The sequence below is a fragment of the Narcine bancroftii genome, chromosome 10 (genome assembly GCF_036971445.1).
Source record: "Narcine bancroftii isolate sNarBan1 chromosome 10, sNarBan1.hap1, whole genome shotgun sequence".
Lineage (NCBI taxonomy): Eukaryota > Metazoa > Chordata > Chondrichthyes > Torpediniformes > Narcinidae > Narcine > Narcine bancroftii.
In genome coordinates this window covers 89,536,150-89,557,436 of record NC_091478.1, presented here as the reverse complement: position 1 = coordinate 89,557,436, position 21,287 = coordinate 89,536,150, and the positions used below count along the sequence as shown (strand labels likewise).

General features: G+C 39.5%; 1 long non-coding RNA gene across 1 annotated transcript in view; it reads left to right on the top strand.

The window, feature by feature from the left end:
- Nucleotides 1-21,056, top strand: part of LOC138744006 (uncharacterized) — a 57,742-nt gene extending 36,686 nt beyond the window's left edge. The window contains exons 3-4 of the long non-coding RNA XR_011345186.1: nt 18,020-18,208; nt 20,870-21,056. This is a non-coding gene — a long non-coding RNA (uncharacterized lncRNA). The remainder of the gene's footprint in view (nt 1-18,019; nt 18,209-20,869) is intronic.
- Nucleotides 21,057-21,287: the final 231 nt, after the last annotated feature.

Below are 21,287 nucleotides of genomic sequence, written 5' to 3'. Positions count from 1 at the left end.
CTTCCTTTGGAAGCTGTGTGACTTCTTGAGTTTCTCCAGCACTTATGTGTATTGAAAGAAATCTTTACCACTTTTTCATCAGTTGTGCAGAAACATGAGCAAAGATCATTTAGCCATGTGACAGACATTGTGTCTTGTTGCATGGTTTAAGATGTGTGAAAACCTGTAAGCAAAAATAAATCATAAGGAACATGCACAGGCAACAAAGTCTTTGAAATTTAGTTAATTTAGAATATTCAGGATGAGGCAACTTCTCCATGTGTATGTTTCTAAGGGGTCTGAGAAGATAATGGCATGTCATCAAATACTCTATCAGACCTCAACAGATGAAATATGGGAAGTATACTGACTACTTGCATCACAGCCTGGTTTAGGAATATAACTGCCCAGAACCAAGAAGGCTCCAGAAAGTAACAAACATAGCCAAGTCCATCACAGGCTTCGTCCTTCCATCCATTGAATGCATCTATGTGGGATGTTGCCTCAAGAAGGCAGCTAACATCATAAAGGGCCCCATTACCCAGACCAGCACCTCTAGGTTTAAGAAGAGTTTCTTTCCAACAGCTCTCAGGCTCTGGAACCTCCCTTGTTATACTAATCAGGGACTGCTCTGACACCACAAAAGGATTCCCTGCATTATTGCTAAATCCCTTTTCTGCACTCATGAATATCATCTTTTTTTGTATTTATTCTTTTTTTAATTCAATTAAGTATATTATTGTAGCTGTCTTTTATTTGTTTTGTAGTTGTTTATTTATGAAGTTTATGTTCAGCTGCAGTAAGTAAGAATTTTGGTGCATAGCACATTGTCCAATGTAGATGGTAATAAACTCCTTATCATCACTGGCTGAAGCGATGATGTGAATCCATTGGGTCAGAATATCTCTGGTGTTGAAACTGGCAATATTATGATATGGCTGAGAAATGAACTGCTTGGCAAGTTCGCCCTATAATTCTTACAATCCCCAACAGTTGCTCCCAGTAGTTTTGATTTGTGTCATGATCTGTGAACCCAACAGATCACAGGTCATTTGGAAGACACTGGGAGGCTGGCCATCTCTCTTTGCTCTGGTCCTTATCACTTGTAGCTTTGTGGATGAGCCATTGGCTGTTTACCCCTTAGTTCCCAGTTCTTTGCATCTTTATTATCAAAGAAATAGGGAAGAGAAAATTCGAAGATAAGAGACATTTGATTTTTTTTGCTTGCTCCTGTTGAAATTTCTTATTGTCAATTACGACACTTTGACCTGGCTTTGAACTTTACACTTAGAAAGAAAAACAGATCACTCCTGTAAAGATTTTGAGTCATTCAGAATGCAAATCAACATTCAGAACAAAACTGACACAGGTTAAAATCATTACTTACAGAGATACCCCCACCAAGACTTTGTCCAAAATCCGTAAAATGCATCAACAATTTCAAGTAGAAAACCTAAGGTTTCTCTTCAGAAATACAGTTTTGCCCATTGAGCTCATTTTTCCCTTCAAAAATTTTAAATCCTCTGCTGCTAAAACTTGTTATCATATGTACTTCTTTATGACTTGAATAATTCAAATAACGGTGTGTAGGTTCATGGTGTGCGCATCCACTGTGAACCCCATATGGATTACTTCTTTTTATACACCAAGTAGAATTTAATATTCACGGAGAAAGAGCATCTGAATTGGAGGATTCAACCGTACAATACTAATAAAAATCCTGAATTCCAATGCAATATCAAGACATTTAATTTATTCAGTTGCCTTGGTATTAGGGCCTTATTTGGTGCTGCTTTTCAATTGTGCATTGGTTTTTGAGTTGTCAGCTCTTTTTGAAGCTGTTCGTCAGCTTTTCCAAGTCTTGTAAGTTGGTATGTGTGCTGCTGTCAATTCCACTCCCACATGTAATTTAAGAGAGTTAATGGGAAGTAAGCTGATGTTATTCAGCGAGACCACTGTAAAAGAGGAAATGAGACAATTGAACTTTGGAAGGAAAGGCAACAAAAAAATGGTGTCTGTATAACATACATGCAGAACTCCACATTTTAGTGAAACTGAATGGTTTGCTATAATGAAGTAACACATCATTGCCTGCAATAGATGTCCAAGTGAAAAATCAATCAAGAAAGGAGGCGATACATTGGGGCAGAAATTTATACCTGGTGCTTATGCTAACGGCACAAAATAATACTGTGTTGTTCAGCACATCTGAAATTTAACTCCACTGCAATCATTGATAATGAATTGTATGTGTGTTGCTTCTATCTTTCTTCTCAGTTAGCCTGCTTTCAAAATAAAGCTGATATAGCATAAGCAACTAGGTGAAGGCATTAAGAGGGTGATGTTGTATAACATTGGTAGGTGGAATTGATATGATGTCCAAGTCACCAATCCCAAATAATGTGCCAATTTGGAAATTATCAATCCAATATCATTACGCTGTTCAGCATCCTTGCATGCATAAATTAACATGGTGGAAAGCTCAAAGTAGCTGTCAGGAACTCTCTGTCCTCCATATGCTACAAAATTTTTTTAACACATTATTGCATGGCATCTGTGCATTATTAAAGGGGACACTAAACCATAATCACTGCTTTAGTGGGCCTGAAATAATTCAGGTAATTTTATTAACATTCACAATTTGGCCATAATCTAGTGAGTATATTTAAATAATTATTTGTGCTTTGTAAGTGAATAAAAAGTGTTTGGCTGCTCACCTTAGCTTTACCTCATAGTACCAGAGGCCCAAGTTCTTGTGAGTCACTACCTCGGAGGATCTTTCCTGGACCCAACACGTTAATGGCATTGTTAAGAAAGTACGTCAGTGCCTCTACTTCCTCAGGAGTTTGCAGAGGTTTGGTATGACATTGGAAACCTTGGCAAATGTGTGGTGGAAAGTATGCAGGCCAGCTGCATCTCGGTCTGGTATAGGGACCCCAATACCCCTGAGTGTAAAGCCCTACAAAAGGTAGTGGACGCAGCCCAGCACATCACAGGCAAAACCCTTCCCACCAACAAGAACATCTGTAGGGAATGCTGCCACCTGAAGAGCAATGGCAATCATCAAGGATCCACACCACCCAGCACACACCCTGTCCTCGCAGCTACAATGAGGAAAGAGGTGTAGGTGCCACAAGACTCCCACCACTGGGTTCAGGAACAGCTGCTACCCCTTCACCATCAGACTCCTCAACAATAAACTCAATCAGGGACTTATTTAAGGACAATTCTGCATTTTGTCTTTTTTTTTCTCCACTCAGTATTGCACAGTCAGTCATTTTTATTTGTTTACATGTGCACATTGTACAGTTTTTTTTTTGCACTACCACACTACTGGGCCACAGGAAAAAGAATCTTAGGGTTGTATGTGATGTCACGTTTGTAAATTTAAATTGAGAGATACAGGCCATTTTGGCCCACGAGTCTGTGCCGCTCAATTTGCACCTCATTAACCTACATCCACGGTACGTTTTTGAATGGTGGCAGGAAACTGGAGCCTCCGGAGAAAACCCACACAAACACGCCAACCCTGCCACCCTCTGACAAAAAATATGAAATCTGAATCTGAAATCAGTCCTGACCTCGGGTGCAGTGTGGAGTTTGCATGTTCTCTCTGTGACCACATTTGTTTCCTCCAGGTGCTCCAGTTTCCTCATTCATTCCTAGGGTATGCAGGTTGGTTAGTTAAATGGCTTTCAATTCCCCACCCCATTTCCTTGCTGACATGTCTGTCCGTGGTCTCATGCACTGCCAGACTGAGACCACCCACAAATTGGAGGAACAACACCTCATTATTCTGTCTTGGCACCCTCCAACTGGATGGGAATAACATCAATTTCTCCAGTTTCCATTAGACTGTCCCCCCTCCTCACTGCACCTGTCTCCTGTCCTCTAGCTCTGTCTCCATCTCTCTCTCTTCTCTTTTCCCTCTATCTCCTTTCAAATTCTCATCTTTCCTCTCTCCTATCTTCTTATTATATCCAATTAACACCTTTGTCTGTTGGTCTGCACTCCTCCCCCTCTCATTCTTCCTTTTGTCTCCCCGGACTTTGATTACAGACTCTTTTAAAAAAAAACTTATACCTTGTTGAAGGGATCAGGCCCGAAACATCGGTAATATATTTTTACCTCTGATAGATGCTGCGAGACCAGCTGAGTTCCTCCAGCATCTTTGTATTCTTAATACAATAATAGCATCTGCAGACTTTTGTGTTTCACTGTAAATCATCCCTGTGTTGATGGGAATAATAAAAATGGGATCAATGCTTTCCAGCTTCAATCTCGATTAAAGGCCTTGATTCGCCTTTTCTCTCCACAGATGCTGCTTGACTGAGACCCTCCGGCCTCTCATTATTTGCTCACAGGTTCCAGCATCTGCAGTTCTTATGGTTCACCCAGGTTGTTCCTGGATTAGTATTAGTTCCTGGACTCGATGACGATGACTCCATGACTTTTCCTCTCTTGGTGGATGTTAATCATCCTCAAAACTACAGGCTCAAAATAAGGGATGAGAAGGGAAGTAGATCAAGAACAGTGCATGTAGAATGAAGGTGATGCAAATCTATCATTAAGCTCCTTGAGAGAGCAGGAATGAGGGGCCGGATACCTTTCTCTGCTTTTTTTCCTATATTCTTATATCCACTTTTCACACTCTATAACTGACAGCATGATGGTAAAGTCCATGTAGACAGAATCTGTAGCAAGGACAGCAAGGAAACTGAAAGTATTGAAAATCTTATGCATGTCCAATATTATTTGTCTGTTTTATCTCCGTGTGGACATTGCAATGTGGGGGTCGATTATGCTTTCAATGCCACTTCATGATCGGGAAGGAAATTTATGATTTACTTGCATTAGCTGCCTTGTGAAGTCTTAAAAATACTTCCAGCGAAACATTGTGATTCATATGGTTGTTGAGATGAACACTGACTGCTTCAGTTACCTTTCACCAAACAGCAAGATGATAGTCTCACAGGTAAAGTGCAAATTTATTGTTATGGGGTCTTTCTCTGATTTTCTTTTTGCCGCAGGGATGAACTTGTCACATGACAAATTTGCTCAGCAGCCCCTGGTGTTAAATGGCAGGAAGATCCTTCCGTAATATTATTAGCAATGCTATTGAAAAGGTTTGTCCACCATTTATGGCTTATTTGCTGGCTTGTCATTTGAGTTAGCCGATTAATTCCCGTGCATCTTGTGGTTTATTTTCTGATTGAATTATGTCTGACATGATATTTGGCTGCCTACTGAACAGCTGGGCCTACAGTTTTATCCATATCCATCTTCAAAGAAACACTAGTTCAGCAATTTCCATCTAGTTTCTGTTTAAAACTATTTGCATTTCATCAAAAGTAGTATTTGCTTTACTCATCAGCCAATTAAATATCCCCGTCTGAGAAGGTGAAGTGGGAGAGACGACCCATGTGGTCCAGCGAGGAGACTGCGGCTTAGGGACTAGTGCAAGCAACGGGCTGCTGTTGGCTTGAGGTGAGGACCCCACAGAAGCTGCAGGCTGCTGGCGACTTCTGTCAGGAGACTTGCCACAGGGTACGGACTGCTGGAGATTGGTTCGAACTGGCTCGAGGAGTACCAGGTATTGGAACCAGGATGTGAAGCGGAGCCTAGGGCTCCGAAGGGTCTCTGACCACGTCAGAGATTCAGATCTGGGGCTCGGGTTGCCAATAGTTTGGACTGGACTCTGGGTGGCTGTGGGGGCTGTGGAAGTGCTGGAGGTGTATCTGCGGGCAATTTGTGACACTGGAGGGACTGTTAGCCTGCTGTAGGTCTGACTGTAAGAAATGTAAGAGGCATTTTGGCAATTTCTGCCGGTGGCAAATCAGTCTGCCTTGCAGCAGGCAAAAAGTGTCCTATTGGACACTATTTTATTACTATGACAATAAATTTAATCTTGAATCTTTGCAAAAACAAACTTGTATTGAAAAATATTCTCTGTTATACTTCAAAATAGTAATTAGGCAGACTGGGATGGTTCATCATGCCTTGGTTGGGAACACTAATGGTAGCAGGGCATAGCATTCTACTTCCATTGACATTAATGGAGTTAAATTTCAGGGACCAGGTAGAAAGCATTTTCACTCCTTTAAGTTTAGTTCATGATCTTTGTGAATAAGTGTCAAATATGTAACATCAGTAAATAGAAATTCTCATTCCAATCTTGTGTACAGATTTGAATGTTCTAAAATTATCATTTAGAAGATGAGTACCTGCTGAGCACATTTCATACAACCAAGGTGACCGTGAGCAGATTTAGCCTTGATTGACCGGATCCGGTTTTTATGTTGGTGATCAGGGGACAGGAGTGAACTATAGTGCTTGTTAGTGCAGCGTGGTTATTCACCAAAATGTTATTCTTCTAAGGACAAATTTGTGCCCTAAGCATTGGGAGCCTCTCGTCATGAACCTGGGTTATCTGCTGGCTGTGTCACACTACTAAAGAACCAGTGGAATGGATGACAAAGCAGCAGATAAGCTGCCACCCTGAGAGGGAACAGCAAATGAGGCATCCATGGAGCCAAGGAGACTCTTCAAGGTTTCTTTTATTGTCATGGAATAATGCATAAAAATGTAATATACACGATATACTTCAACATTTGCCTCCCATAATGCAAACAAAAAGTCACCATGAGCATTGCCTGGTGCCCATAACAATGAGAAAAAGAGAAGCCAAAGAGAGTCCCTTCAGAGATACTAAGTGTTCATGGATTCGCCTCCAGTTCGCCCCCAGCCTCTACTGCCACACAGACTCCTGTTCAATCGTTGGCTACCTGAACTCCAGGTCCAAATCTCCAATGTGATCAGGAAGCTTTCAGTGCCAGAGGCCCTTCAGGAGCCCTTCTTGCCCTCAGCACTCTCTTGAATCCCGTTCCAATACCTGGTTCCCATGAACCGGTCACCAGCAGCCCTCAGCCTGCAAGGGTCCTTAAAACAAAACACAGTCGGCTCCTTTAACAGGCCTGTACGGAGCTGTAGGCATCAGGACTAAGCAATAAGATCCTGCAGAGCAGCACTGTGTCTCTGCTCCCCACTCTCCTGGCTCTGCACCAGCAGCTCCTTATTTGTCTAATCGTCTGCATTAACCTTTTTGCACATGCAATTCAACATTCTGAAAGCTCTGGTCAACTTTGCACAACCTTCCGCAGCCTCCGCAGCCACTCAGAGTCCAGTCCAAACCATTGGCAACCCAAGCCCCAGATCAGAGACCCTTCAGAGTCCTCAGCACCCCCTCACATCGTGGATCCAATGCCTGATATTCCTCGAGCCACTTTGAACCAATCTCCAGCGGTCCGTACCCTGGCGCACAGGTTTGGGGGGGGGGGGTGCGTTGTATGGAACAAACTGTCAGAGGAGATTGTTGAGACAGTTACTATTGCAACGTTCAAGAAACATTTAGACAGATACATGGATAGGATGGGTTCAGAGGGATATGGGCCAAATTCAGACAGGTGGGGCCAGTGTGGGTGGAACATTTTGCCAAGTGTGGGCAATTTGGGTCAAAGGGTTTGTTTCCATGCTGTATGGCTCTATGGCTTTATAACATGATCATCTATGGGCAGAAGGAGATCCTTCCTTGTGGAAAGAACACTGGTCAGGTTGACAAAGAAAAGCAATCTTTAAGTAAATGATTGGGAACACTGTTGACAGGTCATTTGAATGTGTGATTCCTTGAGGACAAGGTGATACTCCCCACATTTCTGTAAGGGGAACTGGCTCACAAAATCAAGGTGACGACCAGAACCCCCGAGAGGGCTAAACTCAGCTGCAGCCATCACTTGTGTGAAGGAAGGATTTTCTTAGGGCAGATCGAGTTGGGAGTAGTGGGGATGCTGAGGTTGATGCGCACGATTGGCATGGTGCCTTCTGCAAGTGGAGGAGCTCCACCAAGATCCATCAGGCAACATTTATAAAGCATCGAAAGACCCAAATGTTGGGAGGGACATCTTAGAGGATGAAAGAGAAGTTGTGAGATAGAAATATTGTATGGTGAGAGGCAAATTCATAATGTGATGCTTTGGCAGATGAAGGCTCCCTGCTAGCAACTAATATCAGGAGTGAGTTAGAATCTGCTACTACAGTATCACAGATATATCAGAGGGCTGTAAGGATGGAAGAAATTAAGGCAGCTTCATACAGTAATGGAAAACAAATAAAAACTGCATCTGTGCTGCTTGACTGACTGAATTCTTCTCGTATTTCTGTTTTGTTTCAACTTCATACGGTGCATGCTGAGAAGGAGAAGTGGCAAGTTATGAGCAGAATGGTGAAGTGAGCTCATGAAAGAAATTGACTCCAATGCAACATGTAAAGGCAGTCAGCAGAACTGTTGTTGTTAGGTGAAAACAAAATGTCATTAGAGACTGCTGTAAGGGGAAGTGAACTAAGTAAGAGTTTTATTGGATTTTTCATTTTCTGGATCTGGGACTTGAAGACAAGAGCAGCATTTATTGCCACCACCCGAACTAAAAAGGTGGTGGCAAACTGATCCTTAAATCATTACAGTCCTTCTTCCAAAGGTACTTCATTCTGCTGATGGGCCATTATTCCAGAGGTAGGCCACCCATATGGAAGTAAAATATGCAAGTCTGCAGGTGCCATGATTGAAGTAAAAACACAATGCAAGAGAAACTCAGCAGGTCAAATGGTAGCAAAGATAAAGATACATAACCAAAGTTCCAGGCCTGAGCCCTTCATCAAGGTATGAGCTAAATGTAGGCAGGCACCTGAATAAAATTGAGAGGGGTAAGGAGAGGAGCACAGGCTCACAGGCAAGAGGTGGATAAGGGAGGTAGGGCACAACAGCAAACAAGGGGAGGGGGTGTGGTCTATGAATGGAGAGTGAAGAGGATAAAGAGCAGGAGGAAAGAAAGACAGAAGGGATAAGAAAGAGAGGGAGTACCGTGAGTGGTCTAGCAGAAACAGGAGAAGTCGACGTTAATGCCATCTAGTAGGAGAGTGCTCATTCGGAATATTAGGTGTTACTCCTCCAATTTACGGGTGGGTTTGCTGTGGCAGTGCATGAGGCCATGGACAGACATGTTGGCCTGGGAGCATGGCACAGAATTGAAATGCTTGGCATATTGAAGGCATCTCCAAGGCGGATGGTGGATGATTTTTGAAGAAACTTCATGTAAAAAAATCTCCAACATGAAGTGAGTTGATCATTGCTTCCATCCTTTAAGAGGCAGTGGGACCTTTAGGAATCCTGTGCACCCCAAGATTGGCAGATGTAAACTGGATGGGTTCAACAGGGGGGCAACTACTTGCATTGCCATACAAGGAAGATTGGAACAGCAGCTCAAATGGTGTATACTAATGCAGCCTTCCTTCAAAAATAGAGTATGATAATTATCTTCAAATCTTAATTACTTTGGTTAAATAGTGAGATATAAATTTTAAAATCTGAAATAATAAAACAGTCCAAAAAAAGGCCTAAGCCTATTCATTTTATGCAATTGCTAACCAGTTCTTAAATGTTTTATCACATCAAAACATTTATACTGTTAAAACCATTTAAATGTCAAATATTCCATTTCCCAGGAAGTATAAGGTATAAAATTTTCAGTACGAGTACAAAAATATTTCAAGTTAAGCAGCCACTTGTGAACACCTGTCAAGCTGCAGTACTCTTATGTGTGTCCTTCATATTCTACAATGGTACTTACAGACAAAATGAATGTAGTAGATGTAGACAAAATGATGCTGTAACGCACTTAAAGAAAGCTTTCATACCAGTGGCAATTCCCTCAGTGTAACAGTAACACTGCAGGCATAAAATGAGTGAGTTGTAGTCTCCAACGTTTCCAAACCCCGGGTAGTGACATTCAAAGTTGGGAGATAAAGACAGCTTGATCTCTTCAGAGAAATGCCTTATGATATGTGCTGATATAATTACCTAGTCTTTATTGGCAATTTACTTTCTGCTTTTAGGGACATTTTAGAGCAAATGTAGTTTTCTTCCTTCAACGAAACATAGTGGTATTTCTTTTTTTTTCCCTTGGGTTAAGGCAAAAATTGAGTTGTAGGATCATTAGATATGTGACGTTGTTATAATATGCCTTATGCCAGTGAAAACTTAGCATACTGTATTACTAAATGGAGACAGTCTTTCTCCTGACTTTAGTATTTAGAAATACTCATATAAAAGATCATTTTTATTGAATATTCTTGGTATTAATGTTACAGCATGCATTTCTCATTTTGGTTAAAAAATTTAAGTGCTACGTTCCAGGTCTATGTATGACGGGGTCTCTTTGTAATAGGAATCATCAACATGTTTGGAAATACCTTTGGTTCACAGTAGTTGACCAATCGGTCTAAAGCTCTGTGTTACCATGAGTACTGTCTATTATTGAGACAAGATTCCCCACAAAGTAGTGGTGAGCACAGTTTCCTCATGACTGAAAATTGCAAAAGATGATGCAACATATTATCTACAATGCTAGATCACAATCTTGATGGAATTACTTGTATTTTAAAAAATTGGGGAGAGTGCAAACAAAGGAACAGCTCACTCTAAATATCCAAGACTCTCACTTGTACAAAACAATATTTATATATTTATTTTTAGATATATGTATTATTTTGTCTGTATGTGTGTGTTATGTCTGATTGTATGCCTGCATGCTTTTACACCGAGGACCGGAGAACGCTGTATTGTCAGGTTGTACTTGTACAATCAGATGACAATAAACTTGACTTCCATTCCATTCCATATCTTGATTCCATGAAATCATTATGATCTTTCATTCTTTGGCCAGAAGCATTTCATTTTGGAGATTCTGAATGAGATTTTTTAATGGAATAATCTCCTCCAGGAATTGTTTTTAACAGAAAGTGCCTGAAGAATCTCGCTTGTTAAATAAACATTGAGATGTGATGGCACATTTGTTTCTGAGGCTGAGCTGGTGCCAAGTTGGGAAGAGCAGTGGGTAGACTGGCAATGATATGGAAAGTTAAAGTGTCCAGAAATTAAATTGAAAGAAAGGCTGTTAGGTCTGCTTTGTTCATGAATGAGTGAGACAAACACCAGACTGAGTCGAAATCAGGGTTCTTTGTTCTTTATTACCGGATTGTAACACTTGCAACTAACAATGTTAGTCGGAGAATGCATTCTGCCGTTATCAGCAAAATGATGATTTTTTATACCCTTGGATACGTGCTTAGAACATCATCATATCATTACTTGTCCAATGACTAAAACTGTTGCTATCCTTTCCCTGCTAGCTTCCTGCCTCTCAATCCGTCAATGTCTCTCTTATCTTGTAAGTACAAGGATGCATTCACATCTTGTTACAGCCCTGTACAGGGTAACTCCTTACACATTCCCATCTCATGATGTTTTACCTTACAAGGCGTAGAGGTGAATATTGACTTTCAGGAAAGAAAAGAAAAATGAGTACAGAGAGTTAAATACATTTGTGATAGGCTGAATGGAGTTATTGAAATCAGTGTTAAGGCACTCAAGCAATAACTCTATCTTAAATCTCTCCCACTTAGGAATTTTCCAGTGTGACCTTTTTGGATTGAGAGTTAACAGAGTGAGCCCATGTATCTCTACCAAGGTGAAGTCAATAAAAAAATTTAGGACATCTAATTGTTACAACCAGTATCAAAGCTGAACTTACAGTGAAGCAAAGTTAAAAGCACAGATACTAAAATTGAAAAGGACGTGTACATGAAAAGATTTCTGTTGCTTCTTTGACCATGAATGCAAATCTTGATGCCTGTAAAAGCTGAATAGCAGGCTCCAGAACCAAAACAGTCACAAGCCGAGATAATCAAATCAATAGAGACTCATTTAGAGCATATCCAAGTGTTCTGTCTTTGCTGAGAACTTGTGTACGGCAATTCTTGTATCTTGGAACATTTAAACTCCTTGGATCCCTGGTGCATGTGGCATGGCATACAGATCATTACTGACTATAAACCACCTGGTACTGTGCCCCTTCAAGCTGTGCCTCCCTCTCTGAGAAGCCTAATTATTTCTACGCTCGCTTTAATCAAGAGAACAAGGAGGTCACCTTCAAAGTGGATCTTCCACCTGATGAACTGTCTCTTTCACTTTGCATCTGTGACGTTTGGGCCACCCTGAGTATGGACGTCAGCTGGTTAGGATGGTATAGCTGGCCATGTGCTTAGAGTCTGTGCAGAACAGTTGGCTGGGGTCTTCATGGATATTTTCAGTCTGTCCCTGGCCCAGGCAATTGTTCCCATGAGTTTTAAGATTGCTACCATCGTGCCAGTGCCGAAGCATCCCACCACCATGAGTCTGAATGACCTCCGTCCAGTTGCACTCCCCCCATCATTGCAAAGTGCTTTGAGAGACAGATTTTATCACAGATGAAACTCTCTTTGCCCTTCACCCTGGACTCTCATCAATTTGCCTATCGTTATCAACAGGTCAACTGAGGATGCCATTTCCACAACACTTCACTCTGCCCTGACCCACTTGGACTGCTCCAACTCTTATGCCAGAATGCTGTTCATTGACTTTAGTTCAGCATTCAATACCATGATTCCCTCCAAATTGATCACTAAACTTCAGCAGCTTGGTATCAGCTCAACCCTCTGTGGACCTTCTGACTAAACACCCCAATCTGTAAGTTAGGCAATCTCTTCTCTTCCATTCTCACCTTGAACACCATCGTGCCCCAGGGCTGCACGCTGAGCCTTCTCTGCATTCCCTCTTCATCTATGACTGTGTTCCTGTGTATGGTTCTAATTCCATAATCAAGTTGGCAGAAGACACCACGGTGGTTGGCCTGATCAGAGAGGATAATGAGACAGCCTATAGGGATGAGGTCCAGCACCTGGCCACGTGGTGACCCAACAGCAACTTGGCACTTAACGTTCAGAAGATCAAGGGGGTCATTATGGACTTCAGGCATGCTGAAAGCCACACTCATGTCTCTATTTACATCAATGGAGTTGAGGTGGAACATGTGTCAAGCTTTAAATTCCTTGGTGTCCACATTTCCGATGACCTATCCTGGTCCCTGAACTCCTCCATCCTGATCAAAAAGGCACAGCAGCACCTTTATTTTCTGTGGAGCATGAAGAAATTACACCTTTGTCCCAGGTATTGATAGATATTTACTGCTGTACCATCGAGGGCATACTTACCCATGGCATCTCAGTGTGTTATAGCAATTGTCTCGTATTGGAACATAAAGCACTTCAGAGGGTGATGAAAACTTCCCAGTGCATTATCAGCATTCAATTGCTTAACACTGAGCACATCTATCAGGAATGCTGTTTGGACAGGGCAAAGAGCATCATCAAGGATGCATCAAACTATAGACCTTTTACTCTTCTTCCATCCGGTAGGTGCTGCAAGAGCTCTTGAACCAGCAGGCTCAAGAAGAGCTTTTTACCCCTGAGGTTGTGACTGTTGAACCTTAAATCACAGCACTGATGGGAACTGCACTCACATTGTACTGTCAGTACTTTTATAATTGTTTGCTTGTTGAATGAGTTTTTTTTAAATTCACACGTAGTTATTTGTATATAGCGCTATTTTTTAACTTCTGGTTGGATGCTAATTGTATTTCATTGGCTTTGTATTTTACTTGGCACAATGACAATTAAGTTGAAACTAATCTAATAATCTAATCTAATTATCACCCAAAATTCTTTCATTCTCATGTACATAATACATACTGCTGGGAGCAAGTCCTGGAACTGCCTGGTCAACAACATTGTGCAAGTGCCTTAACCAGGCCACATCCTAAAACTTGAATAAATGTATACATAAAATTTGTTCACTTTTATTTGCTATAATGGTACACTAAGAATCATCGCTCCCCCTTCACCCTCATTTGTTTCTATCGCTCTTTGTGATGGGGGGTGGGGGGTGCTGGTTAAAAAGCATCCTGCCATGGGGTGAGCAGAGGCAAGTAAAACTTGTACAACCAACATTTCAAGCAATGACTATCCTCAATAACAGGAAGTCTAGCAGTTGACGCTTGACACTTACTGATATTAGCATTATCAAGAGCTTCATCATCGTCACCTTGGAGATGATCAATGACCAGAAACTCAAATCAGACCAACCATCTAAGTACTGTGATGACAAGAACAGATCAGGTATGAGGCATTTCGTGATAAATGACTCACTTTCTAACTTGCTCTACCACGTGAAAGGCACTCGTCATAAACCTGATGGAATATTCTCCCCCTGCCTTTGGACAGCTCCAGCAACACTTATAAAGCTTGATAACCATTCAAGCAAAAGTGCCTAGCACCCCATATAACCCTCTCAACATTCATTCCCTTTTCCATTGGTCGCAATGGCTGCAGGTTCTAACTTCTACAAAATGCCCTCCAATTACTTGCTCAGGCCACTCTGAAGGTTATCTGAAATCTGAAGACTATCACCAAGAAAACAAATGCCAAAAGGTTCGTGGGAGCCTCACGAATAATAGGCTTCCCTCAAACTCGTGCGCTATGCTGACTTAGAAATGTATCATCGTTCCATTAGTACTGTTGGGATTGAGCCCTGGATCTGCCAGGCCAACAACATTGTGAATGTACCTTCACCACAACAGCTTTAGTAGTTCATGAAGTTGGCTCATTTCCACTTTCTTAATTGGGAATAAAAGCTAGCCATTCAGTGACACCACATCCTAAAACTTGAATAAATAAGTAACAAGTTTCCCTCCTTGTATGTGTGTTTTGTTCCTTAGAAACAAATTACTTTAATTATGGAGTAGTTTTTCATTTAACGTTTCATCTTATTTCCTCCACTTTCTTCCCCATTCCCTCCTCCTTCCTTGCTCCTCTCTCTGCTCACTCTTCTCCACTGAATTTGATCACTGATGCTTGATTTGGCTGGAGGTGGCTTCATTGTCTCAAGGTCTGACTAAGTCCTTATAGCTAGAGAGCAATATGCATCATGGGGACAGATAGATAGCTTGCAGATGTTGAGTGTATGGTGCATCCTTTCCCTTATAGCTCTCAAGTGATATGGACAATTATTTTTTTGAAGGCTGTTGCACTTAAAAGACAATTCTGGCCCATTTTTGTAATTTATAATTGTGGATATGTGATCAGTCAAAGGAAAAAGTTAAGACTACATAGAATTTTTATACTCAAGGATGAAGCCTCATTATCATTTCTAATTTTGAGCAATGTGTGGCCTTTATCCTGTTTCATATAATTTGCAATGAGGTTTCTCTGCGATTGTCTACATGTACATGGTTGGAGGTGGGCAGACATCCATCCATCCATTCACGATTATATCATAGTAGCACAGTTGGCATCTTGCACGTTGGAGTTTTATGATTCATTTTCAGTGTGACAAACAGACACAATAGTACAGTGAACAATGCTATGTATACTATGTGGTGTTTGATTTAAATAGAAGGTTGAATTATTCTAATAAATCTGCAGTAGAATGAAATCAGAATTTCTACAGTCCAATTGTCAATGTTTCATTTTATGTTGGGTGAGACATTGACCTGGCCATTTTGTGTGAAGATTTGCTGTTTCCCTTGCGTGCATATTTGATTTATTAATTTATTATAAATATTGAGGGGCATTATCTTTTAGTTAAACAATGAAATCCTGCTCATACTGACACAGGGTGCCTTGCTGAGATGACGAACAACAGAATTGATGCCGAAGATAAGGCAGCCACTTGCTAACCTGTTCAATTGTTGGAGAACGTCACATTCTACACTTTGAAAATTCGTCTGTTTGCCTGATGGCAAGATTTTTAAAAAAATTGAACATATTTAAATTAACAAGAAAGGTTTATTTTCACATCGAAGTAAAGAAAACCTCTCATGTTGTGACCTATGCGCATGGGATTTTCAACCTGATAATACAATAAAAGGGTTCATTGCACATGGAGGAGCAGATCAGACAAACTCAACACAGCTGTGCAAATAAAGCCAGGGTGTGAAAGAGTTAATTTGCAACCTAATTTTGAGCAATTGTTTTAGCTTTGTGGAAGCTTCCAATTTCTCTGCTAATAGTATGAGAATAATTTGAATTATTTGTAATTTATAGAAGCTGTGGTAATTTAATCTGAATTCATTCAATATGCTTAATCAGTCATGGTTATTTAATACATTTCCTCAACCTCTCAGTGAACAAAAAGCTGTGACTGGATCTCTTAAGTGTTTTCTGTACCTTTAAACAAAAACCTGTTGTCATGATATGCAGGATTCTGCATTTCCTGAATGCCAAAAAATGCAGCATTCTATGTGTATAGAATTGGTGAATGAGGCTACAGTGATCATCAAATTCAGATTTTAAAGATTTTTCTTCTATTCTGTGTTTGATGAGAACTGAGCTCCTGACAGGTGAAGCAGAAAGTCATTTTTCAGCTGAAATGCCAAGTGGCTGTACATCATTTATATTCTGTCAAAAATTAACCAATAAACATGTGAATTGTTGGTTGCAAAAGCACAGTATGTTCTGTGCAGATCATGGTTGTTTTGTGAGGGCCTATGATTTGATTTTATGGAAAGTAACCCATTAAGATCCGTTGTGAAAGAAAATCATTGGGTCATGAATGGAAGCATTGTTGGACTCATTATGAGCTGGTTTATGTCAGATGTACTTACTAAACGAGGAGTGGGGGGAGTGGAAGGGTGCAGTGGAATGGGAGAAAGAGAAAATAATTCTTTTCTTGACTCCTATTACATATAACCTATCAGGTTGATCAGAAAGAGCTTCTTCTGAGCAAAATTGGCTGTAGCAGTACCTTATAACTTCATCAAACCTCCCTGATTTTAGCATGAATACGCCGGTTTGTGTTTGTGAGAGTTGGAGATAAAGTTGATCTCTCAAAATTGGCTCCAAAATTAATTTAGAGCTCAATAAGGTCAATTGAAGATTATTTTCTTTTGTTAAAAAATATCCAAGTATGGCCGCGTGGGCTGGGAATCATATTAGATGGTGCTGAAAAACTCATCAATAAATGAAAATACTTGTTCTCCGGAAAGTATCTAATGCAGCTGATTAACATGAACGGCCGGAAATCTCCTTGCTTTCCTCCAGTTGAGTTTTTGCTGGTTTACCAAGTTATGATCTTTTTTGAGGAACTACTTTGCCGAATTTCAGTCATTCCCTGACTACTCCCTATTTAAAAAAAGTAAATACTATGAAAACCCAGGAAAGAAAATGAGTGATTTGCACAATAGATTCAAGGAATATTTAGCCACAAGCTTCACTGATGTTTATTTTATGTTCAAATGGAGGATGTTTACCTTTCAAATGCCAATTAACCTTCTGCGTACTTCCTATCTCTTTTTACTTGAAAAAAAATTCAGATCTGGATTCACTTATGTTGATAAATCACAGTATCATGGAATTGTTTTGGTACAGAAGGGGGTCATTCAACCTAACAAATTTATGCTGAGAATTCTTGTCAGTTTCATTCCTTGCTCTTTCCCCATAGTCCTGTAAATTATTCCCTCTCAAATAACAATGCCTTCACTGGAGAATGGTACAGTCAGCCGAAGTTATATCACAGCATCCAGGCATGCTCGTGTAGGTCCACTAGTTAATTGAGCTCTGCAGTGTTGGCAATCATGGCATAGTGCAATGCTTTCACTGGCTCTTCCACTGTCCTTTTTGTGTGTAATCTGACATTTCATGGATCAATTAAATTTTAGTTTAAAGATTACACATAAAGTTGCTTAATTTTATTGGATAAAAATCTTGTTCCCTGATTCACTCAGTGGAAATTACACAAAATTCACAACAGAGTATTTGAATATTATCATATTATTTGCAGTAGATCCCAAATGTATTAAAATTAATTAGCATTCTAGATCCTTTCACTTATTTATTTAAAAAGCAAGAGCTAACATTTTAGAAAAGAGAAGTTTTTTTTTCTTTGCTGTATGCATCTGTAATTAGAGAATAATGGCATTTGTATTCCTTTGGATTATTCTATCTGACAACTTTATTAATGGGGGTCAACTCCTGAAAATAATTCAAGACAGACCTTAACTAAAAAGTATAGACTAGCCCTAAGCCACGCCTTTCAATCAAATAATTCTCATTTCAGATCTTGACATCCTAGTTCGTGTTTGAAAATAGCCGAAGTTCCATGTCAGTGGCTGACTGTGCAGTTGAATATCTGTCCTGCTTTAAATCTGCTGGCAAATAGCTGGAGGTGACATAACCTTTCATGTAATACTGCTGTGTACATATACAAATAATTGAGGCTCTTGACCCTGTCGACGTACATACAACTGTAAGTACAAACCTGACATTTTGATACTAAGCGTAGCCTTTTCACTTGTTATTTTCTGTTTCAATAAACCATTGTGGGTTATAAAATGAAAGAAGGAAACTTGACTGATTAATGCTGTCAAAGAAACGTAGTTACGAGAAACCAAACAGCTTTTTTTAGTGAACATTTTCAAATTGATATGAAGTCTTTGAGTGCACTCTGCACAACTTAGCAGATATATTAAAAACCACTCCAAAGTTGTAAAGCATCCATTTCACCTTTAAAAACCCTGAATTTTCTATCCAAACAATTTCTGCTGTTTAATATATATGCTGCAAATTATATTTAATATCAAAATAGTGCAACAGAAAAGAGAGATGAATCATTAACGTTTATCAGTGCCAACAGTTCATATTGAATAAACATGAGTAAAAATCTAAAACTGCTTGAAAAGCTCTCAAAAAGTTACATTTAGAATAAAAGTACATTCTCTACTCGCTCCATCTCCAATGCAGCACATTTGCAGCAAATAATTACCATCATTTTTATGCACCCAGGTCATTTTGATCAGTCATTGAGCCCACTACTGTGAGTGTCATAATCTCCTGAGTGGTTTTATCCACTCATGAAAACTGGTAAAAATCTTGGCACGATTCATGGAAAAGGGGGTGACTGGCCTTGTGCAGGTACAAAATTGTTGCTGCAGGTCAGGAGTGCATAAGGCTTAGGTAAAATTGCAGTTGATGTGTGACAGTACAGCCACAAAATGATTGCCATCCTGGCAACTGCTCTTAGTCTGTTCCTCCTCACACAGGAAACTACATGTTGAAGAGCATTAGCTATGGAAATGTTTCAGAATTTGCAGAAAAGGCCAACATGGAGCAAGGTCCCACGAGGTTACACTGAGATTGCCAGGCAGTGCAAAAATGTAGGAAGGAAAAGAAATAACTATCGCAGGCCGGCATTAGAGATTGCTTGAATTTTTAAGGCTAGATGATCTGTTTCTCTCCACTGAGACATGCCTACACATTATACAATGTTTCTATGAATGCATCTGTTTATAATCAGCTTTGCAATTTTTGGACATTTTGATATGAGACATAGACTTTTCACATATTATTTGTGAATGCATTAATTTCATTTGGATGACCTCTTTATTTGCCAAATAATTTGAGAAATAATGCACCTCTTCCGTTATTGTTTTGTTTTTTTTTCTTTTTCTCCCCCCGCATTGTTTTCTGATCAGCAATGAAATAAGTAAATTGAACATTTTGCTTGCATAATAATCATCACTCCATCAAAGGTATCATATAGCATGAAACACATTAAGGCAATGTAGTGTAATAAGCTAATAAATAAATGCAGGTATTTGTGTAATATAAGGATATTGCATGACTTAATAAATCAGGAATCTGATTAGCTATGGTAAAAGCTATTGGATTCAAAAGAAATAATTGTTGAAGCTATTAATGAACAGTAGATTAACAAGTCATTTTCCTGCATGAAACACATTGGTTTGATTCAGCTGGAAGCTGTGTGCACATCTTCTCTCAGGTCGCAATGGAATTGCAAATTCCTTGGAGATATGCCATTTTTGAGTGAAGCTCTAAGAGCTTAACTAATCAACACCCTATTTTTACATTTTGCACACACTTGCAGCTTCTCTAATTTTTTTCTTCTGTACAGACAGTCCTCAACTTCTGACCTACGTGAGTTACGTACAATCAAATTTAAAAAAAAATCTTTATTAAAACTACTGTGCAAGTGTATTTTTGTTATAAAAGTACTGTATACAGTGGTCCCCGCTCCGGGCAGCAATCCTGAAGTCCCTACTCTCCACAGCACCCCTAAACTCCCCACTCCCGGTGGCAGCCCTAAGTCCCCGCTCGAGTCCAATTACTTTATTATATACTAGAAGTTCATATGGGGATTGGGGAGTATCTTTAATGAAGGTACTGTACTGTACATATTTTTACCTTCTTCATTAAAGATTCATTTGTTAAAAATCTTTAAAATAATTTCTTTAATGTTGCATGATGGGCAAACCTTACTTACGACCAATTCGTCGGTCCCAATTATGGTCCTAAGTCAGGGACCACCTGAACTTAGCAATTTATGAACTTATTTTTGCAGTAAATGTAACTTGAATCATACATCTCTTCTGTTAGTATAAACCTTTTGTTTAAGATATCTAAATTATATTGGTTATGGAGAGCAAATGTGGGTATTTAAATGATTGGCTTCCTGAATGATTCTCAGATCTTGATAAGTAACTAAATGTTGATCACACTGAATAAAGAATGGCATGTGAAGTTCAATTGCTGACCTGTAAGAGAAACAAGGTTTGCAGTTACTATAAAATGATCAATAAAATGACTCATATACATAGTATATATTTGCATAACATCTTGATCCCTCACTCATTTCAATAATGATGACTTCCTTAGTCATTTCTTTTTTTCCCCAATTCTTTTCATCTCTTTTTCTGCTTACAAATCAAGATGTGGGGGAAAAAAAGATATTGGTCAATTCAATATGGGCCAAAATGTACAAAGCCAGGTAATCTTGCTGAGGAAAATGGTTTGAGTTGTGGTGGAAATTTCATATCTATCTGTAAATAAGTTGAATGCATTCTGCCCTTATATAAAAATGGACACCTTTTTATTTTGTGGTTTGATTAAGGCCTGCTACTTTTGGACAATAGTCTTCAGGATCTCATTTATTGATCAGATGTTACTGGGAGTGATATTTCATGAGCAAACAGAAGGACAACATCTAAATTTCAACTCACATTTCCTGCAAACCAAAGGAAAGTGTCTGCAACTATTAATACTGATGATTGATTTCCAGTTAGAAAACAATGAGCATCACATGAACAATATAATTAGGGTTCTGTGAAGCACTTAAATGAATATTTTATATGTATATTTCTGTCATATGAATTGAAAATAAAATACAATTTCCTTTTACTTATATCCAATTTTATTTCTGTCTTTCACACAACACAATGATTTGATGAAATTTTCTGCAATGTGAATAATATCTTACCATGTATTTGCTTGAATACAACTTCAGTGCATTAAATGCAGGAACAATAATT